This window comes from Mytilus californianus, unplaced genomic scaffold, assembly GCF_021869535.1.
Source record: "Mytilus californianus isolate M0D057914Y unplaced genomic scaffold, xbMytCali1.0.p SCAF_11, whole genome shotgun sequence".
NCBI classification, from domain to species: Eukaryota; Metazoa; Mollusca; class Bivalvia; order Mytilida; family Mytilidae; genus Mytilus; species Mytilus californianus.
The window spans coordinates 44,790,446-44,815,625 of record NW_026262593.1 but is presented as its reverse complement, the minus strand read 5'-3'; the positions used below and the strand labels follow the sequence as shown (position 1 = coordinate 44,815,625).

Here is a 25,180-nt window from a genome sequence, read left to right as displayed (position 1 = left end):
TAAACCTCTATGTCTTTTAGTCTCTGGTGGAGAGTTTTCTCAATCACACCACATCTTCTTATTTTTATACTGAAATCCAAAAAAAACTAAAGTTCTCTATATGATATTTTTTTACCATCTTTTATTTAGTCCAGTCGAAATTCGTTTCCTTAAGTCAAAACTGTATCTTATAAACTTGCCTTTTAGGAGCACATGAGATTAACCCTAGTTTTTGGTGGAGTACATGTTGGTCAGTATATAGTTTTCTGTGTAGGGTTTTCTGATATTTGTTGTCGTCTTTCATTTTGTTGGCATATTGCTGTTAGTTCTCTTTGACTTATTAGTTTGGAATGTCTCCTTTGTATCCTTTGAAAAATGTTTACTTAACGCTGAGTTTAAAATTTAAGACATTGTTTTGATCGTTCAGTTTTCAATTTCAGGACGTTGTTTTTATTTTTTGTTCATGTTGACTGTTGGATGTCCAATTGAATTGTCAGGAAAATTTCAAAGTCGACAATTGCAAACAAAGGAACGAATGGAAACTCTATCATTCCTGACTTGGTACATGCATTTTTCGAAGAAATTAGTGGATTTAACTTGGTTTAATAGCTAACTAAACCGCCATCTTGTAATACAGTTGTATAGAATGTAAAAACAATTGGTTTTTCCATTGCCGACAATAGTAGTGTTTCTTGCTGTACTGATTTTATTGAGTTGATTTTTTTTATGAAACTTTTTAAAAACAAAGAATATTTATTGTGATAACATATTTCATAAAAAAAAATATACGGTCGCGTTGCTTTTCTATGTGTAATTTACAGTTGTCAAAGGTGACCGTCAATCTCGCACAAAAATGACAGTACAATTTATGCATTCAACAACAGGAGGAAAAAAAACTCTCAACTATTTCAGAAGGAGGAATCAAATTTTATTTTGTCATTGCTTTAACCAAGAATCAATAAGGTTTCAGGAAAAAAAAAATTATTTGTGGCATACTCCACCAAATCAAAATCTGCCATGTTTTTGTTTCTGAATACCATGTAATGCTCATTATCGACTAGTTCCATAGGATCTAATGGTAGATTGTAACCTTTATAGCTTCGTTGTATTGATTACACTGACAGAGAATATCAGCTTTGAGCCTACATAAGTCAATTTGGGGCAAAAAAAAAACAGTTTATCAGTTGTTGTCAAATAGTGTATTGAGGTTGCTATCAAGTCCTGTAGTGTACTGGTCTTCTTATGAAATACTATATGTTTACTGCATTTTAATTATTATTTTTTTTTTCATATTATAAGAAACCTGAGACACAATCTGATAAAATCGATAGATATGAAGATCTTCAAAGAACTAACAAAATTAGAGTATTTGTAAGTATATACATTTTTTAACTTATTCCTGAAAGAGCAGTTACATAACAGATGTCATTATCAAGAAATAAAAGTGTTCATTTTTATGACTCTATTTAATATTAGTGCAGGGTTTTTTTCCATTAAAACGCCCCCTTTTAGGTAAGTGGTCAAGATTTTTTCAATGCACTATTGAAAATTTACAATTTCATATTCTTAATTGCTACTTAAGGTTGAACTTCTGTAAATATAGACAATGCAATTTCCAATAGGAACTCCTTTTGCGGCTAAAGCTGTGCCACTTTTACTATGAAGTTTCGTAAAACATTATATCCTAGAACAGAAAGTTGATATGCACTACTTTTTTATTCAAAGGTCATGACATAGGGCTGTGCGGCATATTTTCAACATATATGCCCCGAACTTCTAAGAGTTTAAACTTATACTAAAATTCTGTACTTCCCCTACCTTCACCTTTGAGAAGTCCTCTGAATTCAATGTTCACCGCTACCATGTGTTTTTATACTGGTAACATTCCCAAGTTATGTCCCTTTGAGATGAAACATACAGATCATATCTGAGAACCAGTACGTTAACAAAACAAAATATCTATGAATATTATATATCTCACCAAAAGAGGCGTGGCTTGTGAAACAGCTGTATTTACAAAGTGATACCTTTACTAACATTTATTCAAATAGAAAACTCTTGAAAAACACTTTTTCTCACAACAGTACTTGCTTATCAGAATTATAGCCTTAAAGAAATCACTGCATATACTTTAACTTTTCTTTTACTGTACATTTTATACCCCCACCCCTGTTTCAATTCTTAAAGAATTTGAATAGAAGACTTTAATTATTGTCATCTTACCCTATGTGCATGTTTGATGACATGAAATGGCTAGAACCTGTTTGAAATTATTCTGATAACAAATTGAAAGCATTTCAGAATACTATAAATGTAAAGTTTAGTAGGTAATCATTCCAACATTCAAGATTATATAAAGTATCCAATCCTGCCTCTGTCTCCAGTCCACATCTTACTGTATGTCTATTTGTCAATAAAAGTTCAAAATTTCTGCCTCAAATGGTCAGTTTAGAAATTTTTTCCCAACAAAATCATCTCTAACCATATACCTAACATAATTTAGCTAATATATGAACTAGAAGTGTTTAAACAAAACCATATTTGCAAAAGTTGTATGTATGAAGTTACCTGTCTGATGTATGAGTTCACTGAAAATTTTATAGAACTGACTGCTAACATCTGTTTTTTGCATAACTTCCAAGCACAGTTATTGTTTTCTATTCAAAAGACATTAAAAATAATAAAATTATAGCATTTACAGGTTAGATTATCTGTTTTATGACCCAGGGGTAGGCATTTTTCTCTGTTTTTTGCCACTGGGGCCTCAAATTTATAAATGTTTCTGCTGTTTCTGTGAATATGGAAAATTTAGTACATATTTAGGATAGAACACACTTTAGTTAGTTTTATTGAGGTATTTTTGTATTTCTAGCTTCTTTTTTTTTGCCGCGGTCAGAAAAAAGTAAATTCAGGTGTTACGGCTTACTTTTGGGTTATCGACAGGACAAATAAAGGCAACAGTAGTATACTGGTGTTTAAAAGTCATAAATCGATTGAGAGAAAACAAATCTGGACCACAAACTAAAACCGCGGGAAACACATCAACAATAAGAGGTAAACAAAGGAACAACAGGAACACCGAAGCGCAGCAAAAACAAACGCCAACATACATAGAAACGAACAACCACACTAAAATTTACGACAAAATGGAGGATTTTTCGTTACCTGTTGTTAATTTTCCCTTTTTTAATGGTGATGTTCCTTTGGAACGTTCTTACGGTGTTTATATTTACAACTCGTTCGCTATGCTCGTGTCTGTTGTGACGTTTTTTATTTTAACGAACGTAATCTATGTATTACTGGTAAATTATTAAGCCAGGGATTTCGTTACCACAAATTACTTAAAACCTTTACTAAATTCTTCCACAAATATAAAGATTTGGTTTTGAAGTTTGGTTGTAAAACTTATTTCAAACGTGATTGCACGTCCTCATTTTTACGGCAATATTGTTTACCGTGCCCGGAAATTTAGAAACGATCCTGGTAAACTTATCGATCCTTTAAATAAACTTATTCTAAAAGGTTACCAATTCAACACTGTAATTAGATCATTAAATGTTGTATTTATTGGTACTAATATTGATTTTGTTATCAGTAAATTAAAAGCGAACTAAATATTATTGCTATCTACATATTCACATTCATGGATCTACAATCTGTCGATACCTGTATCTTGGCATTGCACATTGTCATGTTTTCTCTGACTGTTAATGACGTCTTTACACTAAATCCATTGGATGTTGGATGTGTACGGATTGATAATTTAGTCTTAGATGCATGATTTTTTTTTATTAGTTGTTAGTGGCTTTGAACTAGCTGTCAGTAACTGCGAGTACTCTCAGATCTGTACTTAGTGTCTTTCTGTTGTTTGGATATACAAGTACCCGGCCACGTCCACTTGTATTTGTAGTATTTGTATTTTTATCCATCTGATGAGTTACGCCTCTTTCAACTGATTTTTATGGTTCGTTCTTATGTTGTACTGTTACATCACTGTCCCAGGTTAGAGGGAGGGTAAGGATCCCGCTAACATGTTTAACCCCGCCACATTCTGTATGTATGTGCCTATCCCAAGTCAGTAGCCTGTAATTCAGTGGTTGTCGTTTGTTTATGTGTTACATATTTTTTATTCGTTCATTTATTGTACATAAATTACGTCGTTAGTTTTCTCGTTTGAATTGTTTTACATTGTCATTTCGGGGCCTTTTATAGCTGACTGTGCGGTATGGGCTTTGCTCATTGTTGAAGGCCGTATGGTGACCTATAGATGTTAATTTTCTGTGTCATTTGGTCTCTTGTGGAAAGTTGTCTCATTGGCAATCATACCACATCTTCATTTTTATACTTGATAACAACTGCCATATTCCTGACTAGGTACAGGACATTTTTAGAAAAAATGGTGGGTTGAACTTGGTTTAATGGCTAATCAAACCTCCCGCTTTATGACAATGTTAAGAAATTTCGCTAAATGACATCACTACGTGACAGAAATACAGCACAAACACACGCAAGAACATTCATCACAGAGAAACGCACAAACAAATGATATAATAGTCGACACAAGATGCAAACCGCAGAACAACAACGAACATATTCCATCAACGACAGACACCACAGAATATCACAAACAGTGACGCGCTTATGTAACTAACACGCAATCTCGAGCTCTATACAATTATTTTCACAATATTCGTCCAAACAACTTTCATGACAATGATGGTATATGAAAGGCAATTGTATAATTATTTGGACTACAACGTTAAGACATAACACATAATATTCAACCGAAACCATCAAAGAAACATCACAAATAAATACATGAATGTTGGATGTACAAAATACCGAGACACGTCGTATAGCAATGCAAATTCACACTCGGTATAACAGTTATACTCGGGAATATGACAATGATGGTATTGAGAGGCATTTTTATAATTATTTGGACAACAAACGATAAGACATAACACATTATTCAACCGAAACCTTACCAGAAACATCAAAAATAAATACATGAATGTTGGATGTACAAAACACCGAGACACATCGTAAATCAATGCAGATTCACACTCGGTATATCAGTCATATTCGGGAATAGGTCACGTTCGGTACATAGCAGACAGACGACATAGATGTTAAACCACAATCTAAGACGTGGTAAAAATGTCATTAGTTAGTTTAGACACAGACACATCGTAAAGATCAACCATTTCGTGATGGTGTCCATAAAATTTACGGAGTGTCATTTTTAATCTTTCCTCCTCATAACTCTGTTGGAGCAGTTTCTGCGGAAGGAGCACACTCCTGTGTATGAAGTCAGTATAGTGTGAACATGCACGAGCATAACGTATCAACTGAAATATGTAAACACCATTCGACGGAGTAGATGGTATGTTACTGCTGAGAAATGGGGAATTAATTAATTGGGAAGCTGAAATCATCCCGTTTGTAATTGATTTTAGTGTGAAGTCGTCCATCTGTGTCAATATTGAGGAAAAGATCAAAAACACCCCAACAACAATATTCATCAAGGATCTATGAGTTTCAATGACTGCGAAGAGTAAATATAAGCACTTCTAAACAATTTTAATTTCAGATATGCATATATTATGAATTTATTTTGCATTCAGGACTTCAAATAAACTAAGCATACTGTAAACTGTGAATTTTTGATGAGTCATCATAATTAAGGCTCAGGATTTTTTAAATCTTCATGAAATATTTATAAAACTTTATATTTGAGTTATATATAATTAATTTCATTAAAATCTCTGAGATAAACCAAATTGGGTGAAATTCTATATGTTCTCTTTTTTTCACCCAATATAGGTTGCACTTCTCTAAATATAGACAATGCAATTTCCAATAGGAACTCCCTTTGCGGCTAAAGCTGTGCCACTTTTACTATGAAGTTCCGTAAACAATTATATCCTAGAGTGGAAAGTTGATATGCACTACTTTTTTATTCAAGTGTCAAAACATAGGGCTGTGCGGCATATTTTCAACATTAATTTGCCCCGAACTTCTAAAAGTTTAAACTTATACTAAAATTCTGTACTACCCCTACCTTCACTTTGAGAATTTCTTAGAATTCAATTTCTCCGCTACCATGTGTTTTATACTGATAACATTCCCAAGTTATTTCTCTATGAGATGAAACATAGAAATCATAGCTGGTAACCAGTACGAAAACAAAACAAAATATCTATGAATATTATATATTCCCCAAAAGAGGCGTGGCTTGTGAAACAGCTGTATTTACAAAGTGCAACCTTAAGCCGATTTGTAAATACATTTATTGAGAAAAGACATAACGATTTGTAAATAAATGTATTGAAAAAAAGAATAAGCATGTCAATGAAATTGAGACAGGGATGGATTAGAACACAAATATGTAAGTAATTTCCATCAATAGAAATAACTCGGTTTTTACTCTCAATTGATTTAATGCCGTTTGATGTATCATTTAGTGCTGAGGTTAAAATTCTTATACTGGCCTTTGTTCATGTGATATGATCGTAGGACTACATTTGAACTAGATCAATATACTGAGAAAAATTTGAATGTCCTTTTGTTGTTGTTTTATAATTGAAAACATGAAATATAATTTTTGTTAGGACCTAGTTGTTATCATTATCACTAACGTTTTACATTTCTGTTGATATATTAATTGAGGGAAAACTGATGTTTTACTGAACGATCCCCATGCATTAGAATATTTTTAATATCTTTTACATGGAATTGAGCTTCAGATACGAGATTTTCTACTCGATAGAATAAGGTAAAAAAATGAAAAATGAATTCAGTAAATATGTTAACCAATATGAAAAAGAACATTATCAAAACTGTTAATAATCCTTAAAAACTCAGAATAGTAAGAAAAAAATCATTTACATAATTGTGCATACAGTAAACATATATTTTCTTTGAAGGGATCTTTCAGAAAATCGGCTCATATGTAACTGTGCTCTTGTAAGCCTGAAAGATCTATATATTGTTATAAACCATGGTGATGGTATTATGTGTACTGAAACGACAGGAGTAGATCTTGGGAATGTTCCGGATTATAATCTGTGTACAAACAAAGGTAAAGTTTTGTTTACCCTATTTGTTGACTTTTATTTTATTTTCGAAAAAAAATTGAAAACAACACGTTTAATAATTTTATGCGTCCGAAGCGCTTTTCTGGATTTACCTTCATCAAATGATACATAAAGTTTTGCGTCGCAACTGTGACTTATTTGACTAAGACAGAATATCTTTGTCTCGAATTACAACAGCCATTTGCGCTGGCATCGGTATCATTTATTTAAAATAATACCACTTGTGTTCCAGACCTGTCTTTTCACAGAGTAACATCTAACAAGTAGCCTATGCTTTGGTGTTTTACAGATGTAGACTGACTTTGACTTAAATGATGTACTTACTAAATTATTGAGAGTGAAATTTCTTAAGCAGAAGTAACTCTAATTTTTTTTTCTACTAACTTTTTTGCTTGTTCTGAAACATGTTATGCATTTGACATCTAAACACTTAATCTAGAATATAGAGAATGAAGAGTTATTACGGAAATTCGTGTCGTCGACATTATAAAACCTGGTATCATATGAAAATCCCAACCTAAAACAAACGTCGAAGAGCTGATCAAACCCAAAACGACCTTAAGTAAAGCCAAATTTTGAAAAGCAATCAGAGCTTTGCAAAGGGAAGGCATATTCTCTAATTTAAAATCATTTCAGTTTAATAGTTGCAAAATTCAATCAAACAAAAGCCGTATTTTCATAGTAACACACTTAACAAAATTCCTGTTCATATCACATCATATTTTTTTAAATTTTATTTATCATTTTTTCTTTTTTTACCTTTATTGTAGGTAATTACTGCAGGCAAGAAAATGTCACAATTATCAATGGTCATTTTATCGATTCTGTTTATGGTGTCAGCGTCATTAGATGTGCATTCATGTGTGATGCTAAACAAGAGTGTAATGCGTTTCAACACTTTAATTATCTGCAACGGGTCTGCAATCTGTGGAGCATCGGGGATAAAACTTCATGGTTAACGAACGTTACTCGATATGTAGATATTTACGAACGATGCTAATATTTTTATTTCAGCTTTCTTTAGCTATCTTCTATCTTTGACTATTTGTGATTACATTTTGTATAAAATGATGAATACCAAATGTTATGCTATACAGATCAACTTATAAAAAGAGAGGCGAAAGATACTAAAGGAATAATTAAACTCATAAGTCGAAAACAAACTGATATTGCCATGATAGAATAAAACAAACGACAAAAAGACAAACAACAGTTCACAAAACACAGCATAGCCAACAGAAGACTGAGCAACACGAAACCGGGGATGATCTCAGGTGCTCCGGAAGGGTTCGCAGAACCCCTGCCACCACATGTCACACCCGCCGTGTAAAATACGTTGATAAGCTTTGCCTAGTAATAAGGCATCACACAATAGCGGATTGGTCATAGACTTATCTCACCATTAGACATCACAACTTTGGTTAACCATCGGTTATTTAAATTTTCTTATCTTGAAACTTAACCGAGTGTGAAATTTAGGAATTAGAACGTTTAATTACAAATGATTGGCAAGACTTATGAATTGAATGTTCCTTTGAGATCTTTTGCTGCTCTTTTCCTTGAGATGCATCGATACATTATGCAAATAAAGAAATGTAGGACAAGAACTGATCAAGAATGTTTAGTTTTGGTCACGGAAATGAATCATGAAAGTAATGAACCTAGAATTTAAACTAAGAAATTAGAATGTTTTGAAAAGCTTCAATTACAAGGTTAAATGAGTCTTTGACGAGAACGAAATAAGAGACATCATAGTTAATGCCATAAAAAGGCCCTCTTTAATTTTCAATGTGTAATGTTGAAGGCTTTGATGTCTAAAAACAATCAATTATAGTTTTTTTATTGTGATGTCAATTACATCTTTTCATATCTGAAGAAAATTTATTATTGTCAGAGACCATATCAAATTGGATTAATAAATTATTCAGAATCGTTATAGAAGATAACATAGGAAAACAATGAAAATGTAAGATAAACAGTTAACAATTTGATCTTTAAAGTAAGCATTTGTCGAAATGAATCTACTATGTTTATGTTCTTGTTTAGAAAATGATATAATTAAATAACAAATAGAAAAATAAATGAATTTTTCAAAGTAAAATGTTTTCGTTCGATCAATATTAGCAAATGCAATATATTATATCAACTAAATGTTCTACGCATAAAATTTACAGAGTGCTTTGAATATTTTTCTTTGTCTGATTTCAAACATACAAGTTCTTTAACAATAAAAATGTGCTTTAAAACTTGCGTTTAAGACCTTAAATTCAACACCACTGAATACTATATACATTTTTTATGCTTAAGGGAAATGAGAATTTTAGGGTGAAAAAATCTTCACATCTCCATCAAAAACGGGAAGTGTAAGTACAAACCCGGTGATATATCTAATTTTTTAGGTCACATTCGAGGAAAAGTGGACGAGATTGTAGTTACGACAATTGGAACATATCCGTCCGTGTGAAACAGATATTCCATAACGATCAACCAACTCGTGATGGCGTCCTTGAAATTTACAAAGGGTTGGTTTCAACTTCACTACTAGGAATTCTTGGTTTAATAGCTTCCTTGTAAGCAGCAACCCTCTATCAAGGAAATCATGATAGCTATCGGTTACCGAACGGTCTTAAACAATGAGAAAAACACATACCGCATAGTCAGCTATAATAGGCCCCCGAAATGACAAATGTTAGATAACAGAACATAGAAAAATAAAAACTGAACAACACGAACCCCACCAAAAACTTGGGTTGAACTAACGTGCTTCAGAAGGGTGAGCAGGTCCTGCTCCACATGTGACACGCATCGTGTTATTAATGTAATTACAAGTTTGTAACAAGTCTACTTCTGTAGGTCATATTTGAGGAAAATGTTGTGGTTACTACAGTTGGAACAAAACCGTCGTTACCAACTCGAAATGTGGTCCGTAAAATTTTCGAAAGATGACTTCACCTTCTCAATTTGGAACTCTTGGTTTAATAGCTTTATTGATAGGCATTATAAGCTCTGAAATATCGTATCAACAGGGAGATATATACCCAACATACATGAACAACTGGATTGCTATTACGTTGTTGAAAATATTACATCTCACAATCGAAAATAGTAATATGTGTATTTTTATTCTACACGTTTATACAAATAACATGTAAAAAGCCTACTTTATTTCTGTCTGTAATGGATCCGTCACCGTACTGATTATAATATACTATTGATTCCAAAAATTGTTTGCCGGGGTAGTTAGGACATAGTAAAAATGAGAAAAGAAACAAGGAATGTGCCAAAGAGATAACAGCACGACCAAAGAGCAGAAAACAGCCCAAGGCCACCAATGGGTCTTCAACAAAGAGAGAAGATCCCGCACCGGGAAGCGGGCTTCAGCTGGCCCTTAAACAAAAATGTATATTCAGCTCGAACTGTAATAATATTGATGAGGAATATAGGGTTATATCATTATATTGATGACTATGAATGTTCCGAGGAAGAGACACTTATATTGCACTAGGTTGCAATTCCAGTATATATCCTACGAGGTATAATGTTCAACAATATTCGGTGTCCGTATTACTCATTCCTAAGTTTATTCTGTTTATGTTTAACATAAACAGTCCTGCCAAACCCTGAATTTCATTGTGCGACAAAGCGTATTGTATATAAAGATAAGAAGATGGGGGTATAATTGTTAATGAGACAACCGTCAACCAGTGACAAAATGACATAGAAGTTAACAACTATAGTCACCGTACGGTCTTCAACAATGGGAAAAACCCCTACCGCATAGCCATTTAAAAAAGGCCCCGAAATGACAAATAAACAATTCAAACGTCCTGATTAATGCACAAAGTAATAAATGAAAAAAATAATATTATATACAGCAACAAACGACAACCACTGAATTACAGACTGATGACTTCGGAAAGGCACATACAGAATGTTTCGGGGTTAAACTAGTTTGAAGGCGCCAACCCTCCCCTAACCTGGGACAGTGGTGTAACAGTACAACATACATGTAAGAACAAACTATAAAAATTAGTTGAAAAGGGCTTAACTCGTCAGATTGATACAAAGCAGAAATGCATCGAACAAAAACACAGACCGGACATGGCAGGGTACTTATACATCCCCACAACATAAAAAGACACTTTAAGTACAGATATGAGAGTACTCGCAGTTACTGACAGCTAGTTGAATTGGTTACATTTTAGAATAGGTTTATTCAAAGGAGCAATATGTATGCATATATTACATTAACTTCAGAAAACGACGTATGGGAACTGAAAAATAATCCCATACCGTATAGTCATCGATAAAAGGCAAATTGTGAAACAATTCAAAAAGTAAAATAACAAAAATACCGAACTCCAAGGGAAATTCAAACTTATACTAAAATTCTGTACTACCCCTACCTTCACTTTGAGAATTTCTTAGAATTCAATTTCTCCGCTACCATGTGTTTTATACTGATAACATTCCCAAGTTATTTCTCTATGAGATGAAACATAGAAATCATAGCTGGGAACCAGTACGAAAACAAAACAAAATATCTATGAATATTATATATTCCCCAAAAGAGGCGTGGCTTGTGAAACAGCTGTATTTACAAAGTGCAACCTTAAGCCGATTTGTAAATACATTTATTGAGAAAAGACATAACGATTTGTAAATAAATGTATTGAAAAAAAGAATAATCATGTCAATGAAATTGAGACAGGGATGGATTAGAACACAAATATGTAAGTAATTTCCATCAATAGAAATAACTCGGTTTTTACTCTCAATTGATTTAATGCCGTTTGATGTATCATTTAGTGCTGAGGTTAAAATTCTTATACTGGCCTTTGTTCATGTGATATGATCATAGGACTACATTTGAACTAGATCAATATACTGAGAAAAATTTGAATGTCCTTTTGTTGTTGTTTTATAATTGAAAACATGAAATATAATTTTTGTTAGGACCTAGTTGTTATCATTATCACTAACGTTTTACATTTCTGTTGATATATTAATTGAGGGAAAACTGATGTTTTACTGAACGATCCCCATGCATTGGAATATTTTTAATATCTTTTACATGGAATTGAGCTTCAGATACGAGATTTTCTACTCGATAGAATAAGGTAAAAAAATCAAAAATGAATTCAGTAAATATGTTAACCAATATGAAAAAGAACATTATCAAAACTGTTAATAATCCTCAAAAACTCAGAATAGTAAGAAAAAAATCATTTACATAATTGTGCATACAGTAAACATATATTTTCTTTGAAGGGATCTTTCAGAAAATCGGCTCATATGTAACTGTGCTCTTGTAAGCCTGAAAGATCTATATATTGTTATAAACCATGGTGATGGTATTATGTGTACTGAAACGACAGGAGTAGATCTTGGGAATGTTCCGGATTATAATCTGTGTACAAACAAAGGTAAAGTTTTGTTTACCCTATTTGTTGACTTTTATTTTATTTTCGAAAAAAAAATTGAAAACAACACGTTTAATAATTTTATGCGTCCGAAGCGCTTTTCTGGATTTACCTTCATCAAATGATACATAAAGTTTTGCGTCGCAACTGTGACTTATTTGACTAAGACAGAATATCTTTGTCTCGAATTACAACAGCCATTTGCGCTGGCATCGGTATCATTTATTTAAAATAATACCACTTGTGTTCCAGACCTGTCTTTTCACAGAGTAACATCTAACAAGTAGCCTATGCTTTGGTGTTTTACAGATGTAGACTGACTTTGACTTAAATGATGTACTTACTAAATTATTGAGAGTGAAATTTCTTAAGCAGAAGTAACTCTAATTTTTTTTTCTACTAACTTTTTTGCTTGTTCTGAAACATGTTATGCATTTGACATCTAAACACTTAATCTAGAATATAGAGAATGAAGAGTTTTTACGGAAATTCGTGTCGTCGACATTATAAAACCTGGTATCATATGAAAATCCCAACCTAAAACAAACGTCGAAGAGCTGATCAAACCCAAAACGACCTTAAGTAAAGCCAAATTTTGAAAAGCAATCAGAGCTTTGCAAAGGGAAGGCATATTCTCTAATTTAAAATCATTTCAGTTTAATAGTTGCAAAATTCAATCAAACAAAAGCCGTATTTTCATAGTATCACACTTAACAAAATTCCTGTTCATATCACATCATATTTTTTTTAATTTTATTTATCATTTTTTCTTTTTTTACCTTTATTGTAGGTAATTACTGCAGGCAAGAAAATGTCACAATTATCAATGGTCATTCTATCGATTCTGTTTATGGTGTCAGCGTCATTAGATGTGCATTCATGTGTGATGCTAAACAAGAGTGTAATGCGTTTCAACACTTTAATTATCTGCAACGGGTCTGCAATCTGTGGAGCATCGGGGATAAAACTTCATGGTTAACGAACGTTACTCGATATGTAGATATTTACGAACGATGCTAATATTTTTATTTCAGCTTTCTTTAGCTATCTTCTATCTTTGACTATTTGTGATTACATTTTGTATAAAATGATGAATACCAAATGTTATACTATACAGATCGACTTATAAAAAGAGAGGCGAAAGATACTAAAGGAATAATTAAACTCATAAGTCGAAAACAAACTGATATTGCCATGATAGAATAAAACAAACGACAAAAGGACAAACAACAGTTCACAAAACACAGCATAGCCAACAGAAGACTGAGCAACACGAAACCGGGGATGATCTCAGGTGCTCCGGAAGGGTTCGCAGAACCCCTGCCACCACATGTCACACCCGCCGTGTAAAATACGTTGATAAGCTTTGCCTAGTAATAAGGCATCACACAATAGCGGATTGGTCATAGACTTATCTCACCATTAGACATCACAACTTTGGTTAACCATCGGTCATTTAAATTTTCTTATCTTGAAACTTAACCGAGTGTGAAATTTAGGAATTAGAACGTTTAATTACAAATGATTGGCAAGACTTATGAATTGAATGTTCCTTTGAGATCTTTTGCTGCTCTTTTCCTTGAGATGCATCGATACATTATGCAAATAAAGAAATGTAGGACAAGAACTGATCAAGAATGTTTAGTTTTGGTCACGGAAATGAATCATGAAAGTAATGAACCTAGAATTTAAACTAAGAAATTAGAATGTTTTGAAAAGCTTCAATTACAAGGTTAAATGAGTCTTTGACGAGAACGAAATAAGAGACATCATAGTTAATGCCATAAAAAGGCCCTCTTTAATTTTCAATGTGTAATGTTGAAGGCTTTGATGTCTAAAAACAATCAATTATAGTTTTTTTATTGTATTGTCAATTACATCTTTTCATATCTGAAGAAAATTTATTATTGTCAGAGACCATATCAAATTGGATTAATAAATTATTCAGAATCGTTATAGAAGATAACATAGGAAAACAATGAAAATGTAAGATAAACAGTTAACAATTTGATCTTTAAAGTAAGCATTTGTCGAAATGAATCTACTATGTTTATGTTCTTGTTTAGAAAATGATATAATTAAATAACAAATAGAAAAATAAATGAATTTTTCAAAGTAAAATGTTTTCGTTCGATCAATATTAGCAAATGCAATATATTATATCAACTAAATGTTCTACGCATAAAATTTACAGATGCTTTGAATATTTTTCTTTGTCTGATTTCAAACATACAAGTTCTTTAACAATAAAAATGTGCTTTAAAACTTGCGTTTAAGACCTTAAATTCAACACCACTGAATACTATATACATTTTTTATGCTTAAGGGAAATGAGAATTTTAGGGTGAAAAAATCTTCACATCTCCATCAAAAACGGGAAGTGTAAGTACAAACCCGGTGATATATCTAATTTTGTAGGTCACATTTGAGGAAAAGAGGACGAGATTGTAGTTACGACAATTGGAACATATCCGTCCGTGTGAAACAGATATTCCATAACGATCAACCAACTCGTGATGGCGTCCTTGAAATTTACAAAGGGTTGGTTTCAACTTCACTACTAGGAATTCTTGGTTTAATAGCTTCCTTGTAAGCAGCAACCCTCTATCAAGGAAATCATGATAGCTATCGGTTACCGAACGGTCTTAAACAATGAGAAAAACACATACCGCATAGTCAGCTATAATAGGCCCCCGAAATGACAAATGTTAGATAACAGAACATAGAAATATAAAAACTGAACAACACGAACCCCACCAAAAACTTGGGTTGAACTAACGTGCTCCAGAAGGGTGAGCAGGTCCTGCTCCACATGTGACACGCATCGTGTTACTAATGTAATTACAAGTTTGTAACAAGTCTACTTCTGTAGGTCATATTTGAGGAAAATGTTGTGGTTACTACAGTTGGAACAAAACCGTCGTTACCAACTCGAAATGTGGTCCGTAAAATTTTCGAAAGATGACTTCACCTTCTCAATTTGGAACTCTTGGTTTAATAGCTTTATTGATAGGCATTATAAGCTCTGAAATATCGTATCAACAGGGAGATATATACCCAACATACATGAACAACTGGATTGCTATTACGTTGTTGAAAATATTACATCTCACAATCGAAAATAGTAATATGTGTATTTTTATTCTACACGTTTATACAAATAACATGTAAAAAGCCTACTTTATTTCTGTCTGTAATGGATCCGTCACCGTACTGATTATAATATACTATTGATTCCAAAAATTGTTTGCCGGGGTAGTTAGGACATAGTAAAAATGAGAAAAGAAACGAGGAATGTGCCAAAGAGATAACAGCACGACCAAAGAGCAGAAAACAGCCCAAGGCCACCAATGGGTCTTCAACAAAGAGAGAAGATCCCACACCGGGAAGCGGGCTTCAGCTGGCCCTTAAACAAAAATGTATATTCAGCTCGAACTGTAATAATATTGATGAGGAATATAGGGTTATATCATTATATTGATGACTGTGAATGTTCCGAGGAAGAGACACTTATATTGCACTAGGTTGCAATTCCAGTATATATCCTACGAGGTATAATGTTCAACAATATTCGGTGTCCGTATTACTCATTCCTAAGTTTATTCTGTTTATGTTTATCATAAACAGTCCTGCCAAACCCTGAATTTCATTGTGCGACAAAGCGTCTTGTATATAAAGATAAGAAGATGGGGTATAATTGTTAATGAGACAACCGTCAACCAGTGACAAAATGACACAGAAGTTAACAACTATAGTCACCGTACGGTCTTCAACAATGGGAAAAACCCCTACCGCATAGCCATTTAAAAAAGGCCCCGAAATGACAAATAAACAATTCAAACGTCCTGATTAATGCACAAAGTAATAAATGAAAAAACAAATATTATATACAGCAACAAACGACAACCACTGAATTACAGACTGATGACTTCGGAAAGGCACATACAGAATGTTTCGGGGTTAAACTAGTTTGAAGGCGCCAACCCTCCCCTAACCTGGGACAGTGGTGTAACAGTACAACATACATGTAAGAACAAACTATAAAAATTAGTTGAAAAGGGCTTAACTCGTCAGATTGATACAAAGCAGAAATGCATCGAACAAAAACACAGACCGGACATGGCAGGGTACTTATACATCCCCACAACATAAAAAGACACTTTAAGTACAGATATGAGAGTACTCGCAGTTACTGACAGCTAGTTGAATTGGTTACATTTTAGAATAGGTTTATTCAAAGGAGCAATATGTATGCATATATTACATTAACTTCAGAAAACGACGTATGGGAACTGAAAAATAATCCCATACCGTATAGTCATCGATAAAAGGCAAATTGTGAAACAATTCAAAAAGTAAAATAACAAAAATACCGAACTCCAAGGGAAATTCAAACTTATACTAAAATTCTGTACTACCCCTACCTTCACTTTGAGAATTTCTTAGAATTCAATTTCTCCGCTACCATGTGTTTTATACTGATAACATTCCCAAGTTATTTCTCTATGAGATGAAACATAGAAATCATAGCTGGGAACCAGTACGAAAACAAAACAAAATATCTATGAATATTATATATTCCCCAAAAGAGGCGTGGCTTGTGAAACAGCTGTATTTACAAAGTGCAACCTTAAGCCGATTTGTAAATACATTTATTGAGAAAAGACATAACGATTTGTAAATAAATGTATTGAAAAAAAGAATAATCATGTCAATGAAATTGAGACAGGGATGGATTAGAACACAAATATGTAAGTAATTTCCATCAATAGAAATAACTCGGTTTTTACTCTCAATTGATTTAATGCCGTTTGATGTATCATTTAGTGCTGAGGTTAAAATTCTTATACTGGCCTTTGTTCATGTGATATGATCATAGGACTACATTTGAACTAGATCAATATACTGAGAAAAATTTGAATGTCCTTTTGTTGTTGTTTTATAATTGAAAACATGAAATATAATTTTTGTTAGGACCTAGTTGTTATCATTATCACTAACGTTTTACATTTCTGTTGATATATTAATTGAGGGAAAACTGATGTTTTACTGAACGATCCCCATGCATTGGAATATTTTTAATATCTTTTACATGGAATTGAGCTTCAGATACGAGATTTTCTACTCGATAGAATAAGGTAAAAAAATCAAAAATGAATTCAGTAAATATGTTAACCAATATGAAAAAGAACATTATCAAAACTGTTAATAATCCTTAAAAACTCAGAATAGTAAGAAAAAAATCATTTACATATTTGTACATACAGTAAACATATATTTTCTTTGAAGGGATCTTTCAGAAAATCGGCTCATATGTAACTGTGCTCTTGTAAGCCTGAAAGATCTATATATTGTTATAAACCATGGTGATGGTATTATGTGTACTGAAACGACAGGAGTAGATCTTGGGAATGTTCCGGATTATAATCTGTGTACAAACAAAGGTAAAGTTTTGTTTACCCTATTTGTTGACTTTTATTTTATTTTTGAAAAAAAAATTGAAAACAACACGTTTAATAATTTTATGCGTCCGAAGCGCTTTTCTGGATTTACCTTCATCAAATGATACATAAAGTTTTGCGTCGCAACTGTGACTTATTTGACTAAGACAGAATATCTTTGTCTCGAATTACAACAGCCATTTGCGCTGGCAACGGTATCATTTATTTAAAATAATACCACTTGTGTTCCAGACCTGTCTTTTCACAGAGTAACATCTAACAAGTAGCCTATGCTTTGGTGTTTTACAGATGTAGACTGACTTTGACTTAAATGATGTACTTACTAAATTATTGAGAGTGAAATTTCTTAAGCAGAAGTAACTCTATTTTTTTTTTCTACTAACTTTTTTGCTTGTTCTGAAACATGTTATGCATTTGACATCTAAACACTTAATCTAGAATATAGAGAATGAAGAGTTTTTACGGAAATTCGTGTCGTCGACATTATAAAACCTGGTATCATATGAAAATCCCAACCTAAAACAAACGTCGAAGAGCTGATCAAACCCAAAACGACCTTAAGTAAAGCCAAATTTTGAAAAGCAATCAGAGCTTTGCAAAGGGAAGGCATATTCTCTAATTTAAAATCATTTCAGTTTAATAGTTGCAAAATTCAATCAAACAAAAGCCGTATTTTCATAGTAACACCCTTAACAAAATTCCTGTTCATATCACATCATATTTTTTTTAATTTTATTTATCATTTTTTCTTTTTTTACCTTTATTGTAGGTAATTACTGCAGGCAAGAAAATGTCACAATTATCAATGGTCATTCTATCGATTCTGTTTATGGTGTCAGCGTCATTAGATGTGCATTCATGTGTGATGCTAAACAAGAGTGTAATGCGTTTCAACACTTTAATTATCTGCAACGGGTCTGCAATCTGTGGAGCATCGGGGATAAAACTTCATGGTTAACGAACGTTACTCGATATGTAGATATTTACGAACGATGCTAATATTTTTATTTCAGCTTTCTTTAGCTATCTTCTATCTTTGACTATTTGTGATTACATTTTGTATAAAATGATGAATACCAAATGTTATACTATACAGATCGACTTATAAAAAGAGAGGCGAAAGATACTAAAGGAATAATTAATTTCATAAGTCGAAAACAAACTGATATTGCCATGATAGAATAAAACAAACGACAAAAAGACAAACAACAGTTCACAAAACACAGCATAGCCAACAGAAGACTGAGCAACACGAAACCGGGGATGATCTCAGGTGCTCCGGAAGGGTTCGCAGAACCCCTGCCACCACATGTCACACCCGCCGTGTAAAATACGTTGATAAGCTTTGCCTAGTAATAAGGCATCACACAATAGCGGATTGGTCATAGACTTATCTCACCATTAGACATCACAACTTTGGTTAACCATCGGTCATTTAAATTTTCTTATCTTGAAACTTAACCGAGTGTGAAATTTAGGAATTAGAACGTTTAATTACAAATGATTGGCAAGACTTATGAATTGAATGTTCCTTTGAGATCTTTTGCTGCTCTTTTCCTTGAGATGCATCGATACATTATGCAAATAAAGAAATGTAGGACAAGAACTGATCAAGAATGTTTAGTTTTGGTCACGGAAATGAATCATGAAAGTAATGAACCTAGAATTTAAACTAAGAAATTAGAATGTTTTGAAAAGCTTCAATTACAAGGTTAAATGAGTCTTTGACGAGAACGAAATAAGAGACATCATAGTTAATGCCATAAAAAGGCCCTCTTTAATTTTCAATGTGTAATGTTGAAGGCTTTGATGTCTAAAAACAATCAATTATAGTTTTTTTATTGTGATGTCAATTACATCTTTTCATATCTGAAGAAAATTTATTATTGTCAGAGACCATATCAAATTGGATTAATAAATTATTCAGAATCGTTATAGAAGATAACATAGGAAAACAATGAAAATGTAAGATAAACAGTTAACAATTTGATCTTTAAAGTAAGCATTTGTCGAAATGAATCTACTATGTTTATGTTCTTGTTTAGAAAATGATATAATTAAATAACAAATAGAAAAATAAATGAATTTTTCAAAGTAAAATGTTTTCGTTCGATCAATATTAGCAAATGCAATATATTATATCAACTAAATGTTCTACGCATAAAATTTACAGAGTGTTTTGAATATTTTTCTTTGTCTGATTTCAAACATACAAGTTCTTTAACAATAAAAATGTGCTTTAAAACTTGCGTTTAAGACCTTAAATTCAACACCACTGAATACTATATACATTTTTTATGCTTAAGGGAAATGAGAATTTTAGGGTGAAAAAATCTTCACATCTCCATCAAAAACGGGAAGTGTAAGTACAAACCCGGTGATATATCTAATTTTTTAGGTCACATTCGAGGAAAAGAGGACGAGATTGTAGTTACGACAATTGGAACATATCCGTCCGTGTGAAACAGATATTCCATAACGATCAACCAACTCGTGATGGCGTCCTTGAAATTTACAAAGGGTTGGTTTCAACTTCACTAGGAATTCTTGGTTTAATAGCTTCCTTGTAAGCAGCAACCCTCTATCAAGGAAATCATGATAGCTATCGGTTACCGAACGGTCTTAAACAATGAGAAAAACACATACCGCATAGTCAGCTATAATAGGCCCCCGAAATGACAAATGTTAGATAACAGAACATAGAAAAATAAAAACTGAACAACACGAACCCCACCAAAAACTTGGGTTGAACTAACGTGCTCCAGAAGGGTGAGCAGGTCCTGCTCCACATGTGACACGCATCGTGTTATTAATGTAATTACAAGTTTGTAACAAGTCTACTTCTGTAGGTCATATTTGAGGAAAATGTTGTGGTTACTACAGTTGGAACAAAACCGTCGTTACCAACTCGAGATGTGGTCCGTAAAATTTTCGAAAGATGACTTCACCTTCTCAATTTGGAACTCTTGGTTTAATAGCTTTATTGATAGGCATTATAAGCTCTGAAATATCGTATCAACAGGGAGATATATACCCAACATACATGAACAACTGGATTGCTATTACGTTGTTGAAAATATTACATCTCACAATCGAAAATAGTAATATGTGTATTTTTATTCTACACGTTTATACAAATAACATGTAAAAAGCCTACTTTATTTCTGTCTGTAATGGATCCGTCACCGTACTGATTATAATATACTATTGATTCCAAAAATTGTTTGCCGGGGTAGTTAGGACATAGTAAAAATGAGAAAAGAAACGAGGAATGTGCCAAAGAGATAACAGCACGACCAAAGAGCAGAAAACAGCCCAAGGCCACCAATGGGTCTTCAACAAAGAGAGAAGATCCCGCACCGGGAAGCGGGCTTCAGCTGGCCCTTAAACAAAAATGTATATTCAGCTCGAACTGTAATAGTATTGATGAGGAATATAGGGTTATATCATTATATTGATGACTATGAATGTTCCGAGGAAGAGACACTTATATTGCACTAGGTTGCAATTCCAGTATATATCCTACGAGGTATAATGTTCAACAATATTCGGTGTCCGTATTACTCATTCCTAAGTTTATTCTGTTTATGTTTATCATAAACAGTCCTGCCAAACCCTGAATTTCATTGTGCGACAAAGCGTATTGTATATAAAGATAAGAAGATGGGGGTATAATTGTTAATGAGACAACCGTCAACCAGTGACAAAATGACATAGAAGTTAACAACTATAGTCACCGTACGGTCTTCAACAATGGGAAAAACCCCTACCGCATAGCCATTTAAAAAAGGCCCCGAAATGACAAATAAACAATTCAAACGTCCTGATTAATGCACAAAGTAATAAATGAAAAACAAATATTATATACAGCAACAAACGACAACCACTGAATTACAGACTGATGACTTCGGAAAGGCACATACAGAATGTTTCGGGGTTAAACTAGTTTGAAGGCGCCAACCCTCCCCTAACCTGGGACAGTGGTGTAACAGTACAACATACATGTAAGAACAAACTATAAAAATTAGTTGAAAAGGGCTTAACTCGTCAGATTGATACAAAGCAGAAATGCATCGAACAAAAACACAGACCGGACATGGCAGGGTACTTATACATCCCCACAACATAAAAAGACACTTTAAGTACATATATGAGAGTACTCGCAGTTACTGACAGCTAGTTGAATTGGTTACATTTTAGAATAGGTTTATTCAAAGGAGCAATATGTATGCATATATTACATTAACTTCAGAAAACGACGTATGGGAACTGAAAAATAATCCCATACCGTATAGTCATCGATAAAAGGCAAATTGTGAAACAATTCAAAAAGTAAAATAAAAAAAATACCGAACTCCAAGGGAAATTCAAACTTATACTAAAATTCTGTACTACCCCTACCTTCACTTTGAGAATTTCTTAGAATTCAATTTCTCCGCTACCATGTGTTTTATACTGATAACATTCCCAAGTTATTTCTCTATGAGATGAAACATAGAAATCATAGCTGGGAACCAGTACGAAAACAAAACAAAATATCTATGAATATTATATATTCCCCAAAAGAGGCGTGGCTTGTGAAACAGCTGTATTTACAAAGTGCAACCTTAAGCCGATTTGTAAATACATTTATTGAGAAAAGACATAACGATTTGTAAATAAATGTATTGAAAAAAAGAATAATCATGTCAATGAAATTGAGACAGGGATGGATTAGAACACAAATATGTAAGTAATTTCCATCAATAGAAATAACTCGGTTTTTACTCTCAATTGATTTAATGCCGTTTGATGTATCATTTAGTGCTGAGGTTAAAATTCTTATACTGGCCTTTGTTCATGTGATATGATCATAGGACTACATTTGAACTAGATCAATATACTGAGAAAAATTTGAATGTCCTTTTGTTGTTGTTTTATAATTGAAAACATGAAATATAATTTTTGTTAGGACCTAGTTGTTATCATTATCACTAACGTTTTACATTTCTGTTGATATATTAATTGAGGGAAAACTGATGTTTTACTGAACGATCCCCATGCATTGGAATATTTTTAATATCTTTTACATGGAATTGAGCTTCAGATACGAGATTTTCTACTCGATAGAATAAGGTAAAAAAATCAAAAATGAATTCAGTAAATATGTTAACCAATATGAAAAAGAACATTATCAAAACTGTTAATAATCCTTAAAAACTCAGAATAGTAAGAAAAAAATCATTTACATAATTGTGCATACAGTAAACATATATCTTCTTTGAAGGGATCTTTCAGAAAATCGGCTCATATGTAACTGTGCTCTTGTAAGCCTGAAAGATCTATATATTGTTATAAACCATGGTGATGGTATTATGTGTACTGAAACGACAGGAGTAGATCTTGGGAATGTTCCGGATTATAATCTGTGTACAAACAAAGGTAAAGTTTTGTTTACCCTATTTGTTGACTTTTATTTTATTTTCGAAAAAAAATTGAAAACAACACGTTTAATAATTTTATGCGTCCGAAGCGCTTTTCTGGATTTACCTTCATCAAATGATACATAAAGTTTTGCGTCGCAACTGTGACTTATTTGACTAAGACAGAATATCTTTGTCTCGAATTACAACAGCCATTTGCGCTGGCATCGGTATCATTTATTTAAAATAATACCACTTGTGTTCTAGACCTGTCTTTTCACAGAGTAACATCTAACAAGTAGCCTATGCTTTGGTGTTTTACAGATGTAGACTGACTTTGACTTAAATGATGTACTTACTAAATTATTGAGAGTGAAATTTTTTAAGCAGAAGTAACTCTAATTTTTTTTTCTACTAACTTTTTTGCTTGTTCTGAAACATGTTATGCATTTGACATCTAAACACTTAATCTAGAATATAGAGAATGAAGAGTTATTACGGAAATTCGTGTCGTCGACATTATAAAACCTGGTATCATATGAAAATCCCAACCTAAAACAAACGTCGAAGAGCTGATCAAACCCAAAACGACCTTAAGTAAAGCCAAATTTTGAAAAGCAATCAGAGCTTTGCAAAGGGAAGGCATATTCTCTAATTTAAAATCATTTCAGTTTAATAGTTGCAAAATTCAATCAAACAAAAGCCGTATTTTCATAGTATCACACTTAACAAAATTCCTGTTCATATCACATCATATTTTTTTTAATTTTATTTATCATTTTTTCTTTTTTTACCTTTATTGTAGGTAATTACTGCAGGCAAGAAAATGTCACAATTATCAATGGTCATTCTATCGATTCTGTTTATGGTGTCAGCGTCATTAGATGTGCATTCATGTGTGATGCTAAACAAGAGTGTAATGCGTTTCAACACTTTAATTATCTGCAACGGGTCTGCAATCTGTGGAGCATCGGGGATAAAACTTCATGGTTAACGAATGTTACTCGATATGTAGATATTTACGAACGATGCTAATATTTTTATTTCAGCTTTCTTTAGCTATCTTCTATCTTTGACTATTTGTGATTACATTTTGTATAAAATGATGAATACCAAATGTTATACTATACAGATCGACTTATAAAAAGAGAGGCGAAAGATACTAAAGGAATAATTAAACTCATAAGTCGAAAACAAACTGATATTGCCATGATAGAATAAAACAAACGACAAAAAGACAAACAACAGTTCACAAAACACAGCATAGCCAACAGAAGACTGAGCAACACGAAACCGGGGATGATCTCAGGTGCTCCGGAAGGGTTCGCAGAACCCCTGCCACCACATGTCACACCCGCCGTGTAAAATACGTTGATAAGCTTTGCCTAGTAATAAGGCATCACACAATAGCGGATTGGTCATAGACTTATCTCACCATTAGACATCACAACTTTGGTTAACCATCGGTCATTTAAATTTTCTTATCTTGAAACTTAACCGAGTGTGAAATTTAGGAATTAGAACGTTTAATTACAAATGATTGGCAAGACTTATGAATTGAATGTTCCTTTGAGATCTTTTGCTGCTCTTTTCCTTGAGATGCATCGATACATTATGCAAATAAAGAAATGTAGGACAAGAACTGATCAAGAATGTTTAGTTTTGGTCACGGAAATGAATCATGAAAGTAATGAACCTAGAATTTAAACTAAGAAATTAGAATGTTTTGAAAAGCTTCAATTACAAGATTAAATGAGTCTTTGACGAGAACGAAATAAGAGACATCATAGTTAATGCCATAAAAAGGCCCTCTT

The 25,180-nt window shown here is 32.9% G+C and overlaps 2 long non-coding RNA genes across 13 annotated transcripts in view; one reads left to right on the top strand and one right to left on the bottom strand.

Moving 5' to 3' along the window:
* LOC127720172 (uncharacterized) overlaps nt 1–25,180 on the bottom strand; it is a 159,541-nt gene that overhangs the window by 60,879 nt on the left and 73,482 nt on the right. The window contains exon 1 of one of the 6 annotated variants that reach the window (XR_007990652.1): nt 22,366–22,380. The exons of 2 other annotated variants lie outside the window; for them this stretch is intronic. This is a non-coding gene — a long non-coding RNA (uncharacterized LOC127720172). Of the gene's footprint in view, nt 1–6,043; nt 6,059–11,485; nt 11,501–16,926; nt 16,942–22,365; nt 22,381–25,180 lie in introns of those variants that run through there. 3 more of the 6 variants (XR_007990653.1, XR_007990654.1, XR_007990655.1) reach the window with 3 other exon arrangements.
* LOC127720169 (uncharacterized) lies at nt 1,317–24,400 on the top strand. 7 transcript variants are annotated; one of them, XR_007990644.1, is made up of 3 exons: nt 1,317–1,350; nt 23,231–23,385; nt 24,172–24,400. It is a non-coding gene; the product is annotated as an uncharacterized LOC127720169 (long non-coding RNA). The 7 variants fall into 7 exon arrangements; XR_007990646.1 differs by lacking the exon at nt 23,231–23,385 and adding an exon at nt 17,792–17,946; XR_007990642.1 differs by lacking the exons at nt 23,231–23,385; nt 24,172–24,400 and adding exons at nt 17,792–17,946; nt 18,734–18,910.